This window comes from Melanotaenia boesemani, chromosome 2 (genome assembly GCF_017639745.1).
Source record: "Melanotaenia boesemani isolate fMelBoe1 chromosome 2, fMelBoe1.pri, whole genome shotgun sequence".
Classification (NCBI taxonomy): Eukaryota; Metazoa; Chordata; class Actinopteri; order Atheriniformes; family Melanotaeniidae; genus Melanotaenia; species Melanotaenia boesemani.
The window spans coordinates 607748-627190 of NC_055683.1; positions in this window are offsets into that span (position 1 = coordinate 607748).

Consider the following 19443-nt stretch of genomic DNA (forward strand, 5'->3'; position numbering starts at 1 on the left):
TTTCTTTTTGATGTTCAGCAGCTTTTTCAGGTCACTGGTGATCCAGGGTTTGTTATTGGGGAAGCACCTCACTGTTCTTGTTGGAACGGTGCTGTCCACACAGAAGTTAATATAATCTGTCACACACTCAGTCAAGGCATTGATGTCATCTCCATGAGGTTCACATAGGACGTTCCAGTCTGTAGCCTCGAAGCATCCTCTCAGAGCATCTTCAGCTTCATTAGACCAGGTTCTAATAGCCTTTCTAATGACTGGTTGTTGCTGAACGATGGGCTTGTAGGAGGAGGAGAGAAGAACTAGGTTATGGTCTGATCTTCCTAAAGGTGGCAGGGCAAAGGAGCTGTATGCATTTTTAATATTTGCATAAAATAAGTCCAACGTTTTGTTTTCTCTGGTGGAGCAGCTGACAAACTGTTGGAAAGTTGGTAGAGTTGCAGAGAGGGAGATGTTGTTAAAATCTCCAGAGATCGCCACAAATGCGTTTGGATGTTGTGTTTGAAGCCTGGCCACTACAGAGTTAATGACATCACAGGCTGCGTCTGGAGCGGTACCAGGTAATATATATACCGCTACCAGAATAACGCATGTGAACTCTCTGGGTAAATAATACGGGCGGAGACTCACAGCTAGCAGTTCAATGTCTCTTTTGCAGATCTTCTCTTTAACAGTGACATGTTCAGGATGACACCAGCGCTGGTTTACCAGCACCGCAATTCCACCTCCCTTCAGCTTCCCGCTGAGTTGTTTATTGCGGTCTGCACGGACCGTCCTGAAGCCGTGTACAGACGCATTACAGTCTGGGATGTGTTCATGCAGCCATGTCTCGGTGAAGCACATAATACTGCACTCTCTGTATTCTTTAAGAGACCTGGTTAGCACCTGAAGTTCATCAATTTTGTTAACTAGCGATCTCACGTTTCCCATAACAATCGTTGGAAGAAACGGTTTGAATCGCCACCGTTTTTCTCTCTGCCTCGCTCCTGCCCTGCATCCTCTTCTCTTTCTTTTCAACTCCGTTGGGATTTGAAGTGTTGTTTCACTGATAATCTTGAGTTTGGAGAGTTTTATCAGTTGATCCCGATGGTAAACAAGTCTCGTTGCCATGGAGACTCACAATAACAAGTCTTGCAAAAAAGAAAAAAATATTCAGAAAAATCTCTCGTATAGCACAGCCTCTGACCAGCGCGAAAAATCCACCCGAACAGACACAGATTGACAGCTGATGTCTTAAAAAAGACTGCTATATTGCAAAATCACAAGTTAAAAACAGAGCTACTACAATTGCTGCTGCCACCTAGCGGCGCATTCTAGAATATGAGTGTGTATGTGTGTGTGTTAACTAAATAGTTCTAACTTGAGGGTGTAATGTTTGTGTTTTGTTGTGGAAATACTTTGTGTTACTTGATGCATGAAAAGTGTTTTATAAATAAAATTGTATTATTTTTTTCTACACACAACAACTCCCACCTGAACACACACGTATGTCATGATGTGATCAGACCACCTGTTGGTTCAGAGCGTACAGGTGGAACATCTCCACCATCATTGTTTGGCTCTGAACTGGTTTCCAGGTGATTGTGTGGTTTTCTTGGTAAAGTTGGGTTTTTGTGAACGTAGTTTGAATTTATTGGGTTTGTGTTTGTGAGAAAATGGTGGAGGTTTCAGGGAATGTTGGTAAAAACTGTAACTCCGTTTCCCTCTTCATCCTCTGAACACACTCACATAGAAGGATATTTTCCACATTTCCCAGTCAGCTGATCCATCATCCAGAAGAAGAGGCAGGAGAACATGGCTGCCTGAACCAAACCACACATGCCCCCAATCCCAAACAGAAAACTTGAGCACTCGCCCTGAGCCCCTGATGACTAAATGACATCACCTGCGTGAGGAGTCGAGGGTGACAAGCCACAAGGGCTCGAAATGCTTTAAATAGGATTGGGACAGCACTTTGAGACCTGCACTGCAAGGAGAGAGACGCCATACACACACATATATATATACACACATATATATATATATACTGTATATATATATATATATATATATATATATATATATATATATATATATATATATATATATATATATACACATATATATATATATATATATATATATATATATATATATATATATATATATATACACATATATATATATATATATATATATATATATATACACACAATATATATATAGTATATATAGTAGAGGTCAGGAAGCTCCTGTAAACGCCGCCGTGGGGAAATTAAACAGCGAAAAATATAACGACCCAGCGCCACAATACTGAAGAACATGTTTCACACGTCGGCTTCTCTCGGTAAACTCCGTGTTTCACGTGACATCGCAGTGATTTATGGGTAATTCCTTAGCGAAAGTTGGCATCGATGCTGACTTATGGAAAGGGGGCAGAAAGGGCTCAAAAATGTCCGCCATCATCCCTTGATCACTCACACAATTCCAATTGGAATACCACTGAACCCTCGAGCCCCTCGCGGGAGCGCGCCCGTGAGTGCAGGAGTGCTCAAGTGTTCCATTTGGGATTCGACCATCCACCAGATGTGGCCCCAATCTGCTGATTACATCACTTCCTGCTGGAACTGATCCAGAAGGAAGAAGTGGTGGAGTAAAGCCAATGTGGCTGTACAGGTGTCTGGATCAAGCTGTGATCCCTCCTCCCCACACCCCCCAAAGATCAATTACTAAGCTGATCACATTCTACTTTCATATGAGACGAGTTAAATGATGATGGAAATAAAAAGACTGGGACTGACAGGAGGAAGAACTAGACAGGTGATGTGTGGATTTCCAGATGAAAACAAGACTGAGGAGAAAAATCTGAAACTTTAGGATTAAACTGACTAAAACATATGAGCCATGTAAAGAGGAGGAGGAAGATCTGATGTTGCTCCTCCTACCTGCCCTCCCTTCCACCTGTCCTCCTCCCACCTGTCCTCCTCCTATCTGTCCTCCTCCTACCTGTAACTCCTCCTACCTGTCCTCCTCCTACCTGTCCTCCTCCTACCCGTCCTCCTCCTACCTGTCCTCCTCCTACCTGTCCTCCCTCCATCACAGGTAGAAATGTGACTCATTCCAGGAAGCAGCTCACCTGTGTATCAGTGGAGATTCTTCTTCTTCTTCTCTAAAAAAACTGTAAGTGTGAACTTTCCTCTTTGTTTCTGGAATGTTTGGAGAACGTGTTCACTTCTGATTTCAGCTCCAACTTTGATCTCTGCTGTTTGAAGACAAATCTACATGATGATCAGATCGTTATTTCTCTGAGGATCAAACTGTGGTTTTGTTGATGTGTAATGAGGCGGGAATGTGGCTCTACAGAACAACTTGAACTCTGACTTTCTCTTCGTGTTCACAGTAAAAACAGTCACTCATCAGGTCATATTTTATTCCCAGTAGAAGATAAACAACATGTCAGATGATGAAACTGAAACATTTTACCATGTGATGGAAAATATGAGCTGATAGCGAATCTGATGCAGCAACACGTCTGGAAGAAGTAGTTCCAGGGTGATGTTCGGCATGGTGTAAAAAGTAGTTCCAGGGTGATGTTCAGTGTGGTGTAAAAAGTAGTTCCAGGGTGATGTTCAGCATGGTGTAAAAAGTAGTTCTAGGGTGATGTTCAGCACGGTGTAAAAAGTAGTTCCAGGGTGATGTTCAGCATGGTGTAAAAAGTAGTTCTAGGGTGATGTTCAGCACGGTGTAAAAAGTAGTTCCAGGGTGATGTTCAGTGTGGTGTAAAAAGTAGTTCCAGGGTGATGTTCAGCACGGTGTAAAAAGTAGTTCCAGGGTGATGTTCAGCATGGTGTAAAAAGTAGTTCCAGGGTGGTGTTCAGCATGGTGTAAAAAGTAGTTCCAGGGTGATGTTCGGCACGGTGTAAAAAGTAGTTCCAGGGTGGTGTTCAGCATGGTATAAAAAGTAGTTCCAGGGTGGTGTTCAGCATGGTGTAGCATCTCTTCTTCTAACATGTCTGGAAACGTCTGGGAAGTGAGGAGACCAGTTGCTGGAGTTTTAGGAGAGGAATGTTGTCCCATTCTGGTCTGATGCAGGATTCTAGCTGCTCTACAGTCCTGGACCTTGGTTGTAGGATTTCTGCTTCCATGATGCTCCAGATGTTGTGTACTGGTGAAAGGTCTGGACTGCAGGCAGGCCAGTTCAGCAGCCGGACTCTTCTCCTGTGAAGCCATGCTGCTGTGATGGATAGAGGATGTGGTTCAGCATCGTCTTGCTGAAATCTGCAAGGTCTTCCCTGAAAGAGACGTTGTCTGGATGGGAGCAGATGTTGCTCTAAAACCTCCATGTACTTTTCAGCATTGATGGAGCTTCACAGATGTGAAAGCTGCTCACGCCATAGGCACTAATGCAGCCCCATCCCATCAGAGATGCAGCTTTTCACCTGTCCACTGATGACAAGCTGGATGCTCCCTCTCCTCTTTAGTCTGCAGGACACGCCGTCCATGCTTTCCTCAAACTAGTTCACATATTCATCCAGATTTCCACTTTGCCTCAGACCATTTTAAATGTGCTTTGGTCCAGATGTCATGGTTTCTGGGTGTTGGTGTGTGTTATGTTCATGTTCTTGGTTTTCGGTCATGTTTAGTTAGTTTTCCCTTGTGTCCTGTGGTTTTCTGTTCCTGCCTCGTTAGTTCATCTGGTCTGATTAGTCATCCACTTCACCTGTGTCTTGTTACTCCCTCTGTATAAGTACTCCTGGTTTTCAGTCACTCTTTGTCAGATCATGTGTGGTTTTTTGTTCACTGGATTTATCCCTGTCGTGTGTGGTTCCCTGTCTTTGTTTTGGGAATAAACCTTGTCACCTGCACCAATTCTGCCTCCTGCCTTGACTGCCTGCTTTTGGGTCCTCACCTCCGCCCGCTGCACGTGACAGAAGGATCTGACCACAACCAGACCCAGCAGGTTTGATGGCTTGGTATCAGTATTACGGTTTTGAGGTTGCTGACTGGTTCCCTATGGTGGAGGAGCCAGACCTGTGGTTTCCTGATCCTCCTCCCACAAGGTCGGGGAGGAGGAGGACATCAAGGCACCAGGGGCGGCGGCCCCTCGAGATCATGACTTCAAGTGAGCTGGTGGGAATGCTCCTTGCACTGGACACGGAGCCTGAGCCGCTGGAATATCCAGAGTGGTCGCCATTCTGGGGAACCAGATTGGCGATTAGCCCAAAACCACTGGGGCAGGCCACGTCTCGGAGGTCGACACCAGCTCCTCGGTCCACGTCTCGAGTGATGCCATCAGCTCCGTGGTCACGGGTGTCGTCACGGGCTCCCAGTCCCACGCCTCCAGTTTCGCCTCCAGCTCCAGTGCCTAAGCACCCCACGTCTGCTCCGAGGTCCTGCCCTGCGCTGCAGCGTCCCACGACGGTGTCCAGGTCTTCTTCCCCTGTGTCGGTACCATGGTTGTCCACAGCTCGAGTTCCTGTTCCCGAGGGGGTCTCAGGTCGAGATGCTCCTCACCCTGCTCGAGTTCCTGTTCCCAAGGGGGTCTCGGGTCGAGACGCTCCTTACCTGCTACTGGTACCCGACCCAGAGAACCAGTCTGCCTGTCCGTCGCCACAGAACCAGTCTACCCGTCCTCCAGAGCGCCGGTCCAAGCCTGCTCAGCCTCCAGTGATCCAGTCTGCCTGTCCGCCTGAACACCTGCTGTCTGCTCAGCCTCTGGTCCATCCGTCCGGCCCCCCGGCCGGCCTCCTGAACGGATCCTGCTGTCTGCTCAGCCTCCGGGCCGTCCGCCGGAGGTTCTTCCCCGGTCCGGCCGGCCTCCTGACCTGATCCTGCCATCTGTTCAGCCTCCAGGTGGCCCCCCCCTGAACTTTGTTGAGGGGCCTGTCTTGTTTTGGTTGAGGGCTACTGTCCTCCAGGTTTTAGTTTAGTACATAAAAGTCAGTCTTACCAACAACAAGGTCTTGACCTCCATCATGTTTTACATTAACTTTACTCTGCAACTCATTTAGAGCTCCCAGAATCGGTCCATTTATCTGCTGATCAGCAGAAGATCTACTGACTGCTCACACATGTGGGTAAACTAAATATCTGAAAGGGTTTTTAACTAAATGCTGTTCATCACAAAACATCAGCTTCATCTCTGGAATTTATTCCAAACGTTTTATAAACAAAACCGTCAGTTTTCTGAAAAATGATCAACATGTTGGTCAGAAATGAAAAGAGCAGAAACTCAGAGCCAATCAGAGGAGGAGCAGCAGATGATGGAAAGGAGGATTTCAGTTGATGTTCAGATGAATGATGTGTGTTTCCTCTGCAGGTGAAGGTAGAAAGTGTGTGTGAGCTGATGTGAATCCAGCATCGTGGATCAGGACAGAAAGGAGGGAGTCCCTCCCTCTAAAACCACTCAGAGGTGAGATGTCCATCTCTAACTGTCCATGACTCTTCTCCATGTCAGAGATCACAACTCACATCACCAAACATCTGGATTCACAGGAACCAGCCTGGACCTGGACATGAACCTGGACCTGGGCCCAGACCTAAACGACGTAGACTTACATCTGGACCTGAACCCAGCTGTGTCTCCATGAAGAGCAACCAGTCGATAGAAGGTTTAGTTCATTTCCATCAAAGTCGTGGATCTAACAGACAGTAAGTATTTGTCAGTATTAAAATGTAAAAGTCGAAGCTGAACTCTCAGAATCAGGTTTTATTTGTGTTGTGAATCTTTTTGCTTCTACAGTTTCTGAGAATCAGGACATTCAGATGGGCTCAGATGTTAAGACGAGTTGGATCAGATGGTTCAACCAGCAAACAGCTGCAGTTTGATCCTAAACCCAGTCAGACCAGTCTGATCCAGTTCTTTCCAAACTCAGACAGCTGGATTTCTCTAAGAACTCAGCTTCATGTTTCCAGTGTGAACGAGCTCCTCCTTACTGTTCATGCTGTGTGTTACATATGATATCCAGTCCTGACTCTGTTAGGAAATAACATGCTGCTCCATGTAGAGCTTCTTTTTCTGGCTGACTTTGTCTCTTTAACAACTTTAGCTGAACGTGTTGCTGCTTCCAATAAAACCTTTGTTTCCATTTCCTAAACACAGAAAAGCTGCTCTGTGAACATGGAGAAAATAATAGTTTAAACTTGATGTTGAGTTGGTTTACTTGAACATTCAGAGGCAGATTTAAGTTTTTATTTTAGAAAACTTCCAAACCTTCCAGGAAACAGAATTCCTGCACGTTCCACATGGAAAGAATATTCCATAAAACTCCCTTTGACTCACAAACAAACCAAAACTATTTCTGGTTTTAAACTCTAACAGTTCCTCTCATGGTTCTCCATCTGACATCAGTCAGTCTCATCCAAGCACACACTGGCTGTGGCTGCCTTGCTCCAGGGCACCTCAGCACAGAGCTTCATGAAGGTGTTGGTGAGAGCTTCCTAAAAGCTGAAAGCAGCTTCTCCATGTGACAGAATGTGATGTGATTCTTCCTGATTCCTCCACAGAGTGGACCAGCAGAGCTCAGAGCTTCCCAGTGGTCAGTCTGCCCAGCAGCATCAAACACAGCTGGACTCCATATTTATGGTCTGTACATGTACAACAACTACTTTTCCATCTCTTCTGTCCACATCATCTCCATGCTGACCTTTGTAGACCAGTGGATTGTCAGTGTGTCCAACATGGATCTGATGTTTGGCTCCATGATTTCAGTCTGATTGTGTCCTTCATATCGTTTCTCTTCCAGCTGCTGGAGGACAACATGATCACTTTCATGAAGAAGGAGCTGAAGAAGATCCAGAAGCTTCTGAGTCCAGATTACCCAGAATGCTCAGTGTTGGAGGGTGAGGATGAGGAGCAGAGGAAGAGCAGCAGAGAGGCGTTAGTGAAGATCACAGTGGACTTCCTGAGGAGGATGAAGCAGGAGGAGCTGGCTGAGCGTCTGCAGAGCAGTAAGAGGATTTCTCTAAAGATTGAAGCTGCTGGATAAATGACACGTTTACTGATGTCTCAACACATGAACATCACATATTCACATCCTCATTCCTCAGAGGCTTCAAATCTTTACTGACTCTTCTTATTTCTTCTTTTCTTTCAGAACTTCTGGCTGCAGCTTGTCAACGTAAACTAAAATGTGGTCTGAAGAAGAAGTTCCAGTGTGTGTTTGAGGGGATTGCTAAAGCAGGAAACCCAACCCTTCTGAACCAGATCTACACAGAGCTCTACATCACAGAGGGAGGGACTGCAGAGGTCAATGATGAACATGAGGTCAGACAGATTGAAACAGCATCCAGGAAACCAGACAGACCAGAAACAACCATCAGACAAGAAGACATCTTTAAACTCCCACCTGGAAGAGATGAACCAATCAGAACAGTGATGACAAAGGGAGTGGCTGGCATTGGGAAAACTGTCTTAACACAGAAGTTCACTCTGGACTGGGCTGAAGACAAAGCCCACCAGGACATCCAGTTGACATTTCCACTGACTTTCAGAGAGCTGAATGTGCTGAAAGAGAAAAAGTTCAGCTTGGTGGAACTTGTTCATCACTTCTTTACTGAAACCAAAGAAGCAGGAATCTGCAGCTTTGAAGAGTTCCAGGTTGTCTTCATCTTGGACGGTCTGGATGAGAGTCGACTTCCTCTGGACTTCCACAACAATGAGACCCTGACTGATGTTACAGAGTCCACCTCAGTGGATGTGCTGCTGACTAACCTCATCAGGGGGAAACTGCTTCCCTCTGCTCGCCTCTGGATAACCACACGACCTGCAGCAGCCAATCAGATCCCTCCTGACTGTGTTGGCATGGTGACAGAGGTCAGAGGGTTCACTGACCCACAGAAAGAGGAGTACTTCAGGAAGAGGTTCAGAGACGAGGAGCAGGCCAGCAGGATCATCTCCCACATGAAGACATCACGAAGCCTCCACATCATGTGCCACATCCCAGTCTTCTGCTGGATCACTGCTACAGTTCTGGAGGATGTGCTGGAAACCAGAGAGGGAGGAGAGCTGCCCAAGACCCTGACTGAGATGTACATCCACTTCCTGGTGGTCCAGACCAAAGTCAAGAAGGTCAAGTATGATGGAGGAGCTGAGACAGATCCACACTGGAGTCCAGAGAGCAGGAAGATGATTGAGTCTCTGGGAAAACTGGCTTTTGATCAGCTGCAGAAAGGAAACCTGATCTTCTATGAATCAGACCTGACAGAGTGTGGCATCGATATCACAGCAGCCTCAGTTTACTCAGGAGTGTTCACACAGATCTTTAAAGAGGAGAGAGGACTGTACCAGGAGACGGTGTTCAGCTTCGTCCATCTGAGTGTTCAGGAGTTTCTGGCTGCTCTTCATGTCCGTCTGACCTTCATCAAGTCTGGAATCAACCTGATGGAAGAACAACAAACACACTTCAGGTTGTCCACAATTTTTAAGAAACCAGATTCAATACGTCTCCGTCAGAGAGCTGTGGACGAGGCCTTACAGAGTGCAAATGGACACCTGGACTTGTTCCTCCGCTTCCTCCTGGGTCTTTCACTGCAGACCAGAGTCTCCTACGAGGCCTGATGACACAGACAGGAAGTAGCTCACAGACCAATCAGGAAACAGTCCAGTACATCAAGGAGAAGATCAGTGAGAAAGTGTCTGCAGAGAGAAGCATCAATCTGTTCCACTGTCTGAATGAACTGAATGATCGTTCTCTAGAGGAGGAGATCCATCAGTTCCTGAGATCAGGATGTCTCTCCACAGATAAACTGTCTCCTGCTCAGTGGTCAGCTCTGGCCTTCATCTTACTGTCATCAGAAGAAGATCTGGAGGTGTTTGACCTGCAGAAATACTCTCCTTCAGAGGAGGTTCTTCTGAGGCTGCTGCCAGTGGTCAAAGCCTCCAGCAAAGCTCTGTAAGTACATATATAGCAGGATGTGGAGAAATATACTGCTGCTGTTTTATAGGACAGAATGTAACAGAGAAATACTTGTCTTACTTTTGCCGCTCCAGTTTACTGCAGAGCAGGTTTGGTTCTGAGATCAGTGATAAATACAGGTGAAAGCTCAGTCTGGTAGAAATATGAAGACATCATAAAGAAATGGGTGTAGACATTGAGATATTCTTAAAGGAGACTGTGTTGTTTCATTTTCACTGATCTTCATCTTCCTGAGAGATGTGTCATCAGAAGGAAATGCTGATGGAGCTTAAAAAGAAGACTGATTGCTCTAAAGTTTGTTCCTGCAGACATTTAAACATTTGGAACTGGTGTTATTTGTTTTTATGTAGTGTGAGATCTGATTGGGTTCTACAGAATTTAGTTCCTTTATTAAATAATTAAATCTCTATTTAATTATTTAATAAACAGTTTTATGGGCAAAGATTCGTGTGAAAAGCTGCAGGACTTCTGAATTAGATCTTCCAAGATCTCTTGAATTTACATCTGAGAATCTGGACATTCAACTGATGGCAGTTTGTGGTTTTCAGTGTTTCAATGGACAAGAACAACTTAAAGATACATGACCATCAAAATTCAGTTACTGGGAGAAATCAGACTATTGTAATAATCAGATTTCACACATATATATGCACTTCTGATATGTGATATTATGAAAAACCCTGTTCAACATTTTCCATCCATGAATTTATTTCTAGCAGATTACATACCTACTTGATGATGTAATACTCAACTTCCAGATATTTTTAGAAAATCTGGTGTTTGTTGAACATGGCAGCACCTACAGTCTTAGCATTAGCTGTGCTAATGTAAAAGCTAATAATCCTGCAAAACAAACTACCTGTAAATGCTTTACTTTGTTTCTACATGCACTAAGATATCAGAGTATTAGGGATGAATGGAGGTGTGTTAATGTGATTTCTTATAACCAGATAATCTGATAAAGGATATCAGATTATGCTGTCTACATGGAATCAGATCATGATCAGATTGTTGGTGTGCATGTAAACAGGCCCATTGATGGTGTGACATAGTTCCTTCATCACAAAGCTCATGATGTGCTGATAAATGCTAAATTCTATTCCTCACTGATTGGATCTGAAGTCAGCCCCACCATCACCCTGATAGATTAGTTCTTGAGGTACATGATGTACTTTGTTGTATGAATCAAATGTTCAGATAGTCACTGATTCTCTGGACATTTTCAGCCACCATATTGAATCCTTGTTCACTCATGATGTCTTTGAGCATTAAAATACACCACATGGACACGATAACAAGGTCAGAAACCTGATTTTCTCTACAGGTGGTCCTTCAGTCTGCATCCACCATGAGGGCTGATTATTTTGTCACATATATTATTTGTGTTTTTCTGTCATTTTCTCTCCAGGCTGAGTGCGTGTGGTCTCTCAGAGACAAGCTGTGGACCTCTGTCCTCAGTCCTCAGCTCCCAGTCCTCCAGTCTGACAGAACTGGACCTGAGTAACAACGACCTGCAGGACTCAGGACTGAAGAAGCTGTGTGATGGACTGAAGAGTCCAGACTGCAAACTGGAAACTCTCAGGTCAGGATTCATCAAACTAAAAGTTTAAAAGAGTTTTTATTCATGAGTAACAAACTTGTGGAAGCTGTTTGTATGAATATCAGATGTTTGTGTGTCTCTGATTTAGGTCTCTTACACCACAACTTTTTTCTTCATAGTCCATGTGTGCACAGGTTGCTGCTAAACTAGTAGACATGCAACAGTGCACATGACAGTTAAATTGTCATGTGCTTAGGCTGAAACACTAAATCGGTCCTCCTCATGTTAAATGTTAGTTAGAATTCAGCCTGTAGCTGAGCACTGCATGCTCCTACAGTTTTTCATTAAAAGACATTATGCACCAACACATTCACCTCAAATTTAAGAAACACAAACATTTCAGAAAAAAAGACATTTCAAACAGTTTTTCAATTATTTTTTCATTATTTATTATTTCTGCATTTTTTAACAGTTTAATTCGCCTGTTGCCATGTTTTCTAGCAAAAATGTCTACAAAACTGTTAAGATTGACTCTTTTTGCCCTTTTTGATTCAATACTCAAGACTCCCAAGCTGCTGAGGCGCTCATTGTTCATGGTGTTAAGTGAGTTTTGATTAATTTCAGCACAGAAAACTGTGCTCACACAATGCAGGGCTGACAGGTGATGCAAACACCTCATTATATGGCTCAAGGAAAACTGTCAGCTCCATCAAACACTTTGGTATTTCCAAGCCACTGCTTTTCTTCCTCTCCAAAATTGGTTTTAAGCTGAGGTAACTCATGTTCTAGATCCTCAGAGTGGCAGTTTTATATTGAGGCAAACACAGAGACTGTATTTTTCTCACAAAATGTGGGACTGCATGGATTCAAGGCTTGTTTGCCTTCCATTATAACAGTTTTCATGAAAAAATCTCTATCTCAGAGAGAAGCACATCAATGACTGGAATGAATGAATGAACCTTTATGAAATGACTCTTTATGTGTTGCCCTGTTTTTGTACAGTTGGAGTAGAAATGTAAAAGCCTTTAAGACTAGAGCTGGTGTGATCTGGCAGCCTTGAGGTGCAGCACGTATGTTTCATTGCTCTGCAAGGGTCACTGTTTTCTCCCAAATCTCTTCAAAGGGAGGTTCCTCTCTAACACTGCTCAATGTGTCAACAAGCGACTCAACAAGAGTAACAGCTGTGTCCAGATTCAGTTGAGGAGATTGTAGAACATCTGAAAGAAATTTTAAGCTTGCCCTACCAGGTGGTTTTTGTAATCCAGGCCAAACTTTTGCAGTACTTGTTTTATTTTTTTGTGCAAGTGCTGCTGCATCAAGACGCTCAGCTCCTTCAAATGTTAGGAAACGTTCACATACCTTTCCTTTGTAATATTACGTAATTACAGAGGACATCTGTTCCTTCTTGCTTATGTCTTTAGTTTCATCAACTAAAATACTGAAAGCATCAGTTTGGGAAACCTCACTTCTTATTGAGATGCAGATCATTTCTGCCAAGCAGTCGATTATTTCATTCTGAATTCCATGACCAAGGTAGGTTGCATTGTGTGGGCCTGTCATTTTCCATCGTGTTTGGCTGAAAGTTCCCTAATGGACAGGAAATTACCTTTGTTCTCACCTTCTGTTTGATTGTGGCCTTGCTGTGCATCATTTAGTGTTGCTGTAAGAAGAACGACTGAAATGCTGACAACATAGCAGTAGGCAGAGTCTTTGGCCTGAGAACATTCAGCCAGTTGTGTAAGAATACCACTGTTTATTAAAACTCTGTCTTCTGTCTTCCTGAAGAGTCCTGGGGAAAACCTTCAGTTGTGTCATAATGCAGGACAGATGATGGACCCAAGGAGCAGACAAAGAAGTACCTAAATGCAACAAAAAATAAAGTGTATTTTAACCCTGCTGGCAGGTACGGTGGAACAAAAGAGTGGAGGTCTTCACTGCGCGGTAAATTCTGCCTGGAAGGAGAGTCAGAATTTATGAAAGTAGAGCACAAGTCACTAGAGTTGGAATCTGGAAATAACAAACCAATCCTACTTAGTTGTTGCAGGATCCAGGGCTCAGGAGCACTGGCAGGTAAAAATCCAATAGTCTCTGTACTTAGTATGGTGGTAGGAAGGGCAGCAGAAAGGCAGGTGGAATCTGGGGGATACTGCTGAAGATCAGGCAGGGAAGGTAGACAAATGGCAGGCAGAAGCTTTCCTGGAGCAGTCTCAGGCTGAGTAGAGCAGACGATCTGACAATGAACTGCTGCAGTTTGATATGCCCAGCCTCTTGATTAGCAGATAAAAGACAGGTGTGGTAGAGAGAGGATCCAAACAGGCCCCTACACCTCCTGCAGCTGAAAGTAATTAATCTGAATAGACTCTGTCCCAAAACAATTACCAGTCCAACCAACCACCCCATGACAAGTTGTGGCTGTTTTGGTCCCTCTGAGCATGACTGAGATAGATCTAGAATACAATAAAAATAATTGAAATGGATTTTAAAATAATAAAAAGAACAACAATATTAATAGAAATAGTGACAAACTAAATGTCCTTCCTTGTAATTACATTGTAATAAAGACCTTTCAAATTTTCTTTAGCTACTGATCAAGGTGCATCATAAAGGTTTTATATAATAACATGAAATGTCTTCACTCACTCTAAACATGTTTTAACCACAGATTTATTAAGATGATTTAACCTGTAGCCATCCATTCCTCATATTGTGGACAGATAAATTCACCTGTTGGTCCAGGTGCAGGTGGAGTGGCTGGCCTAGCTCTAGCTCAGTGCTCTCTGTGGCTGATCTTGCTCCCTGAAGCTTACTGCAATGCAAATAATCTGTTTCCTGTTCATGTTTGGTCCTTGTAGAGATGTGGCCATGTTCTGAGTCTGAGTCTCGGTCATGCTGTCTTGCTGCCCCTCCCTCAGCTGCATGGTCGTCGTCCTCCTCACTGCTGTAGGGAAGCTGTAACTGCAGTCCCTCTGCTGTCCACTGACTCTGTTCTGAGCTTACTTTCTTAGAAAATATGATGAAATGTGTGGTACGGCAGACTTTCTCTTCATTGTCTGCAAATTGACTTGGAAGCACACTCCACTGACAGCAGTCAGCTTTCACACTGACTAATGCTGCTTACAGACGATGCTAACTTCTGTTAACATCACTCTCAGCTGTTTGAAAACCATCCTGGAAAGACATGAAAACATGAAGGCAGGTTTTCTGACAGTTTGGCATAAAACCGCAAATGACCCATCAGTTCAGCTCCACTGACTGAGCAGAGATCACGTCGGCGACTCGACATATAGTCGACTGTGAAGCCACTAGCAGTTAGTTTATGTTTTACATTTCATATTAATTTCACACTGCTCAAATGCAACTCTTGTATGATTAAATCTAGAGGGAAAATTAACTTTAAAACCAAGGTAAAGTGTATGAAACTGTACTTACAATGCATTTTTTTCCTGCTAATCTAAGTGAAGTTGTAATATGGTTTAAACCCGTGTTGTAGCATGGACTTATTAGCATCCAGCACCTTCTCCCAAAATACCGTGAGATTGAACGTGTAATGTTAAACTTGGAAATGACTTTAGCTAAATTAAACATCAAGTATCATTGTAACCTGTCCATCAGAACAGCAAACCTCTTTGTAAACTGTGTTCTTTCCGTGTATTCCACCTATCATAATGGCGTTCATATCTATGTCGTGTTGGTAAAGTAGTCTAAACCGACAGACGGTGCTAAGCTGTTTAGTCGCACTGCTCCTCCATCTGCTCCTCTGTCTCTTCCTCCGCCTGGACTGACGGTCACCAGGCTGCGTTCGCGTCTGACCCCAGAGCATGTTAACATCTTTCTCAACAAAAATCAGTAGACTGATGCTGAAGTTATATGTGCGTTATTGGTTATTTTCTATTAAACTTTGTTGATGAGCCTATTACATTGTTTGGTACGCTGAGCTCTCTCTCACCCTCTTTCTTAACTCTCTCAACAATTATTTTGGCTAAAAAGAGGGTCATTTGGGTTTATGAGAACCGGCTACTAGCTGTGGGCTCTGCTGCTTAAGAGCGCATATTTTCAAGTGTAACTATTAAATGAATCCCGTTTAACTGCCACAAGAGTTGTTCATCTTGTAATAAAGATCTCAATGAGGAAACGTACTGTTTTTTTCAACTTTCACTGCATTTTAATGTACCCCATAAATACTGAATTTTAATCTAAATTTTAATGATTAATCATTAATCGATCGTTAATTCTCACGATGATCAATTAAGACAATTTAATTGAATGCCCATCCCCTATTTATTTATTTATATATATATATATATATATATATAATCTTTAACTTTCTGCGTGAAATAACTCAGAGTTATGAAGATACTCCTTTTCAGTCAGAGGAGGTGATTTCCGATTCGGCGGGGCGATATGTCATAGTCCATGGTCACATTTTCTATACGCCAGTCATTATGCTATCAGTGTATGCCCCAAACTGGGATGACGGTGATTTCTTTACCACACTTTTCTCTGTTTTGCCCAGTCACAATAATTATAATATTATAATAGGGGGTGACTTTAACTGCGTTCTTAATCCTAATCTGGATAGATCCTCCAATAAACCACAGCCCCTCTTTAAGACTGCTAGGGTTGTAAATAATTTTATGAATGGATCTGGTCTATCGGATATTTGGAGATTTAAAAATCCCACAAAGAGAGTGTTTTCCTTTTTCTCCAATGTTCATCACACTTACTCTCGCATCGATTACTTTCTAATGGATAATAAACTACTGGAAAATGTCCACTCCTGTACTTACCATGGTATAAGTGTATCGGACCATGCCGCTGTCTCTTTTGCTTTAGAGCTACCGGATTGCCCTAGACCTAACCACAATTGGAGGTTTAACACGCACCTCTTAGCGGACGAGGACTTCACAAAACTTTTAGCTTCTGAAATAGACTTTTTTCTGAATATCAATAGATCCCCAGAAATCAGTAACTCGATTCTATGGGAAACCCTTAAAGTCTATATGCGGGGGCAGATAATCGCCCATTCCTCTTGTTCAAATAGAATTAGAAATTCTAAATTAACTGATCTGTCACATTTGATCGCAGATGTGGATCAGCGATACTCCGCTTCCACATCACCTTCTCTTTATAAAGAAAAACTGCAGCTACAGACTGAATATGATCTGCTCTGCACAGACAGGGCCATGCAGCTAATTCTGAAAGCTCGCTATAATATTTATGAACATGGAGATAAAGCTAGCAAACTGCTGGCTCATCAAATTAGACAGAACACAGCCTCTTGTCTCATTACTAAAATAAAGAATTTTGCAGGCAATATAATTACAGCGCATAAAGAAATTAACGACATCTTTAAACAGTTTTATGCAGAATTGTATGAATCTGAAGGACAATGCGCTCTATCCCAAATAAATGCCTTTCTTGATACACTAGTTTTTCCCACTGTCCCATTGGAAAGTCAACCTGCACTCGATGCTGGTATATCGCTATCTGAAATTAAAGAAGCCATTAAGTCACTGAGAACAAATAAAACACCTGGTCCTGACGGGTTTTGCGCTGAATTTTATAAAAAGTTTGAAAATAAACTCTCTTCCGTTTTACAAATGCTTTTTAATGAATCTCTGTCCTTAGGCAACCTCCCTTCAATACTACGTCAAGCTGCAATTATTGTTTTGCTGAAAAAGACAAAGACCCACTCCAGTGCAGTTCATATCGTCCGATTTCATTACTCAATATGGACTATAAAATTTTAGCGAAAATTTTGGCATCTAGACTGAAGAAAATTTTGCCGCAAATAATTTCTTTGGACCAGACGGGCTTCATTAAAGGGAGGAACTCCAGTTCAAATGTAAGACGGTTGCTTAACATAGTACTCCTCAAAGTGACAGCACTGAAGTGGTGTTGTCTCTGGACACAGAGAAAGCTTTCGACCTGGTGGAGTGGGGATTTCTGTTTGCTATACTTAAGAAATTTGGCTTTGGAGATGGTTTCATCTCGTGGTTACGACTACTCTACTCTAGCCCGGTCGCATCAGTCATAACTAATGTACAGCAATCTCAATTCTTTTCTCTGGGCAGAGGGACCCGACAGGGTTGTCCCCTATCTCCGCTGCTTTTTGCTGTAGCTATAGAGCCCCTAGCTATTGCCTTGAGGCAGTCCAAAAGTTTTCATGGTATAGAAAGAGGAGGTTCGTATCATAAATTATCACTGTACGCTGACGACCTGCTACTTTATGTGTCTGATCCGCAATCCTCCATTCCTCCTATCATTGACCGCTTGGACCAGTTTGGGAGGCTCTCGGGATATAAAGTTAACATTAATAAAAGTTTGATGTTTCCTCTAAGACAAGATAACACTACACCATCTCTTTATTCGTTTCCATTTAAAATGGCCAAAACCACATTTAAGTACCTCGGAGTGGAGGTTACACGTACTCTATCATCACTGTTTACTAAAAACTTTACTGTTTTACTGGAAAAATGCAAACAAGATTTGGACAGATGGAAAGATCTCCCTCTATCAGTTGCAGGTAGGGTCAATATAATTAAAATGGTTGTGCTGCCAAAATTTACATATCTCTTTCAAAACATACCAATTTTTATAAGAAAATCTTTCTTTAAATCACTTGACATACTTCTAGCCACATTTATCTGGAAGGGTGGTTCACACAAGATCAAGAGAGCTGCTCTTCAGAGACGCAAAAAGAGAGCTGGGCTGGCACTTCCGAATTTCCATTATTACTACTGGGCCTGCAATATACAAAAAATCCTTCAGTTGGTTTATTCTGACACCACAAACCATCCGGAAGTGTGGGTGTCAGTTGAATACGCTACAAGCCACTTACACCTTGGCTCATTGGTAAGTGCGAGCCCAGTTCTATCGACCACACAGTCATTAAACCCAATTGTCTGTCAGACAATTAAAGTCTGGGCACAATTTAGGTCACACTTTAATTTGAGGACACCCTCTGTATACGCCCCTATCTGGCGAAATCATAACTTTCCTCCAGCCTCTTTGGATGCCACTTTCTCAACGTGGCACATGAAAGGTATTAAACTCATATATAATCTGTTTGCTGAAAGCCAGTTTGTCTCATTTTCCAAATTGAGGGAAACATTTGAATTACCAAAGTCTGACTTTTTCAGATATCTACAAATCAAGAACTTTGTTCAGAAAAGCTTCCCCTCCTTTCCAAATTTGCCCAATGATAACATACTGGACAACATTCTCTCATTGTCACCTTCGAGCACTTAATTAGTGACATCAGCCCCTCCTCACTTGCGGAAATTAAGATCCGATGGGAAACTGACTTAGGTCAGGCAATAACTGAGGAAAACTGGGAGGCTTCTCTTAGACGTATACATTCTTCCTCAATTTGTGCACGTCATGGTCTGATACAGCTGAAAGTAATTGTAAGATCTCACCTTACCAATGCAAGACTAGCAGACATGTATCCTAACGTTGACCCCTCTTGCCCCCGCTGTACAGGCCAACCGGCAGATCATATGCACATGTTTTGATCCTGTCCTGCGCTCTCCACTTTCTGGTCAGAAATCTTTAATGCATACACCAAGATATTTGGGAAAACAATTCGCCCCGATCCTTTGAGCGCTATATTTAGTATTACTCCATCCACCTGTCCTGTGTCGAGCAAAGCTCGAGATGTTATTGCTTTTACGTCTCTTATTGCGAGGAGAGTTATCTTACTCAAATGGAAGCAACAATCTTCACCTAGCTTCATCAGATGGATAGGAGACATTATGTAATTCCTGAAATTGGAAAAAATAAGGTATTCTCTAAAAGGAACCACTTAACAGTTCTCAGAAACCTGAGTTCAAACCTTCTTGAACTATTTTGGGGGATTACAAATACCTCTTGATGAGGAGGATTAATTTTTTTTTTTTTTTTTTACTTATTTATTTATTTATTATTATTATTATTATTATTATTTCTCTCCTTTAAGTTTTACCTTGTCTGTTTCCTGATTTCCTTTGTTATTATTGTTGATTTTATTTC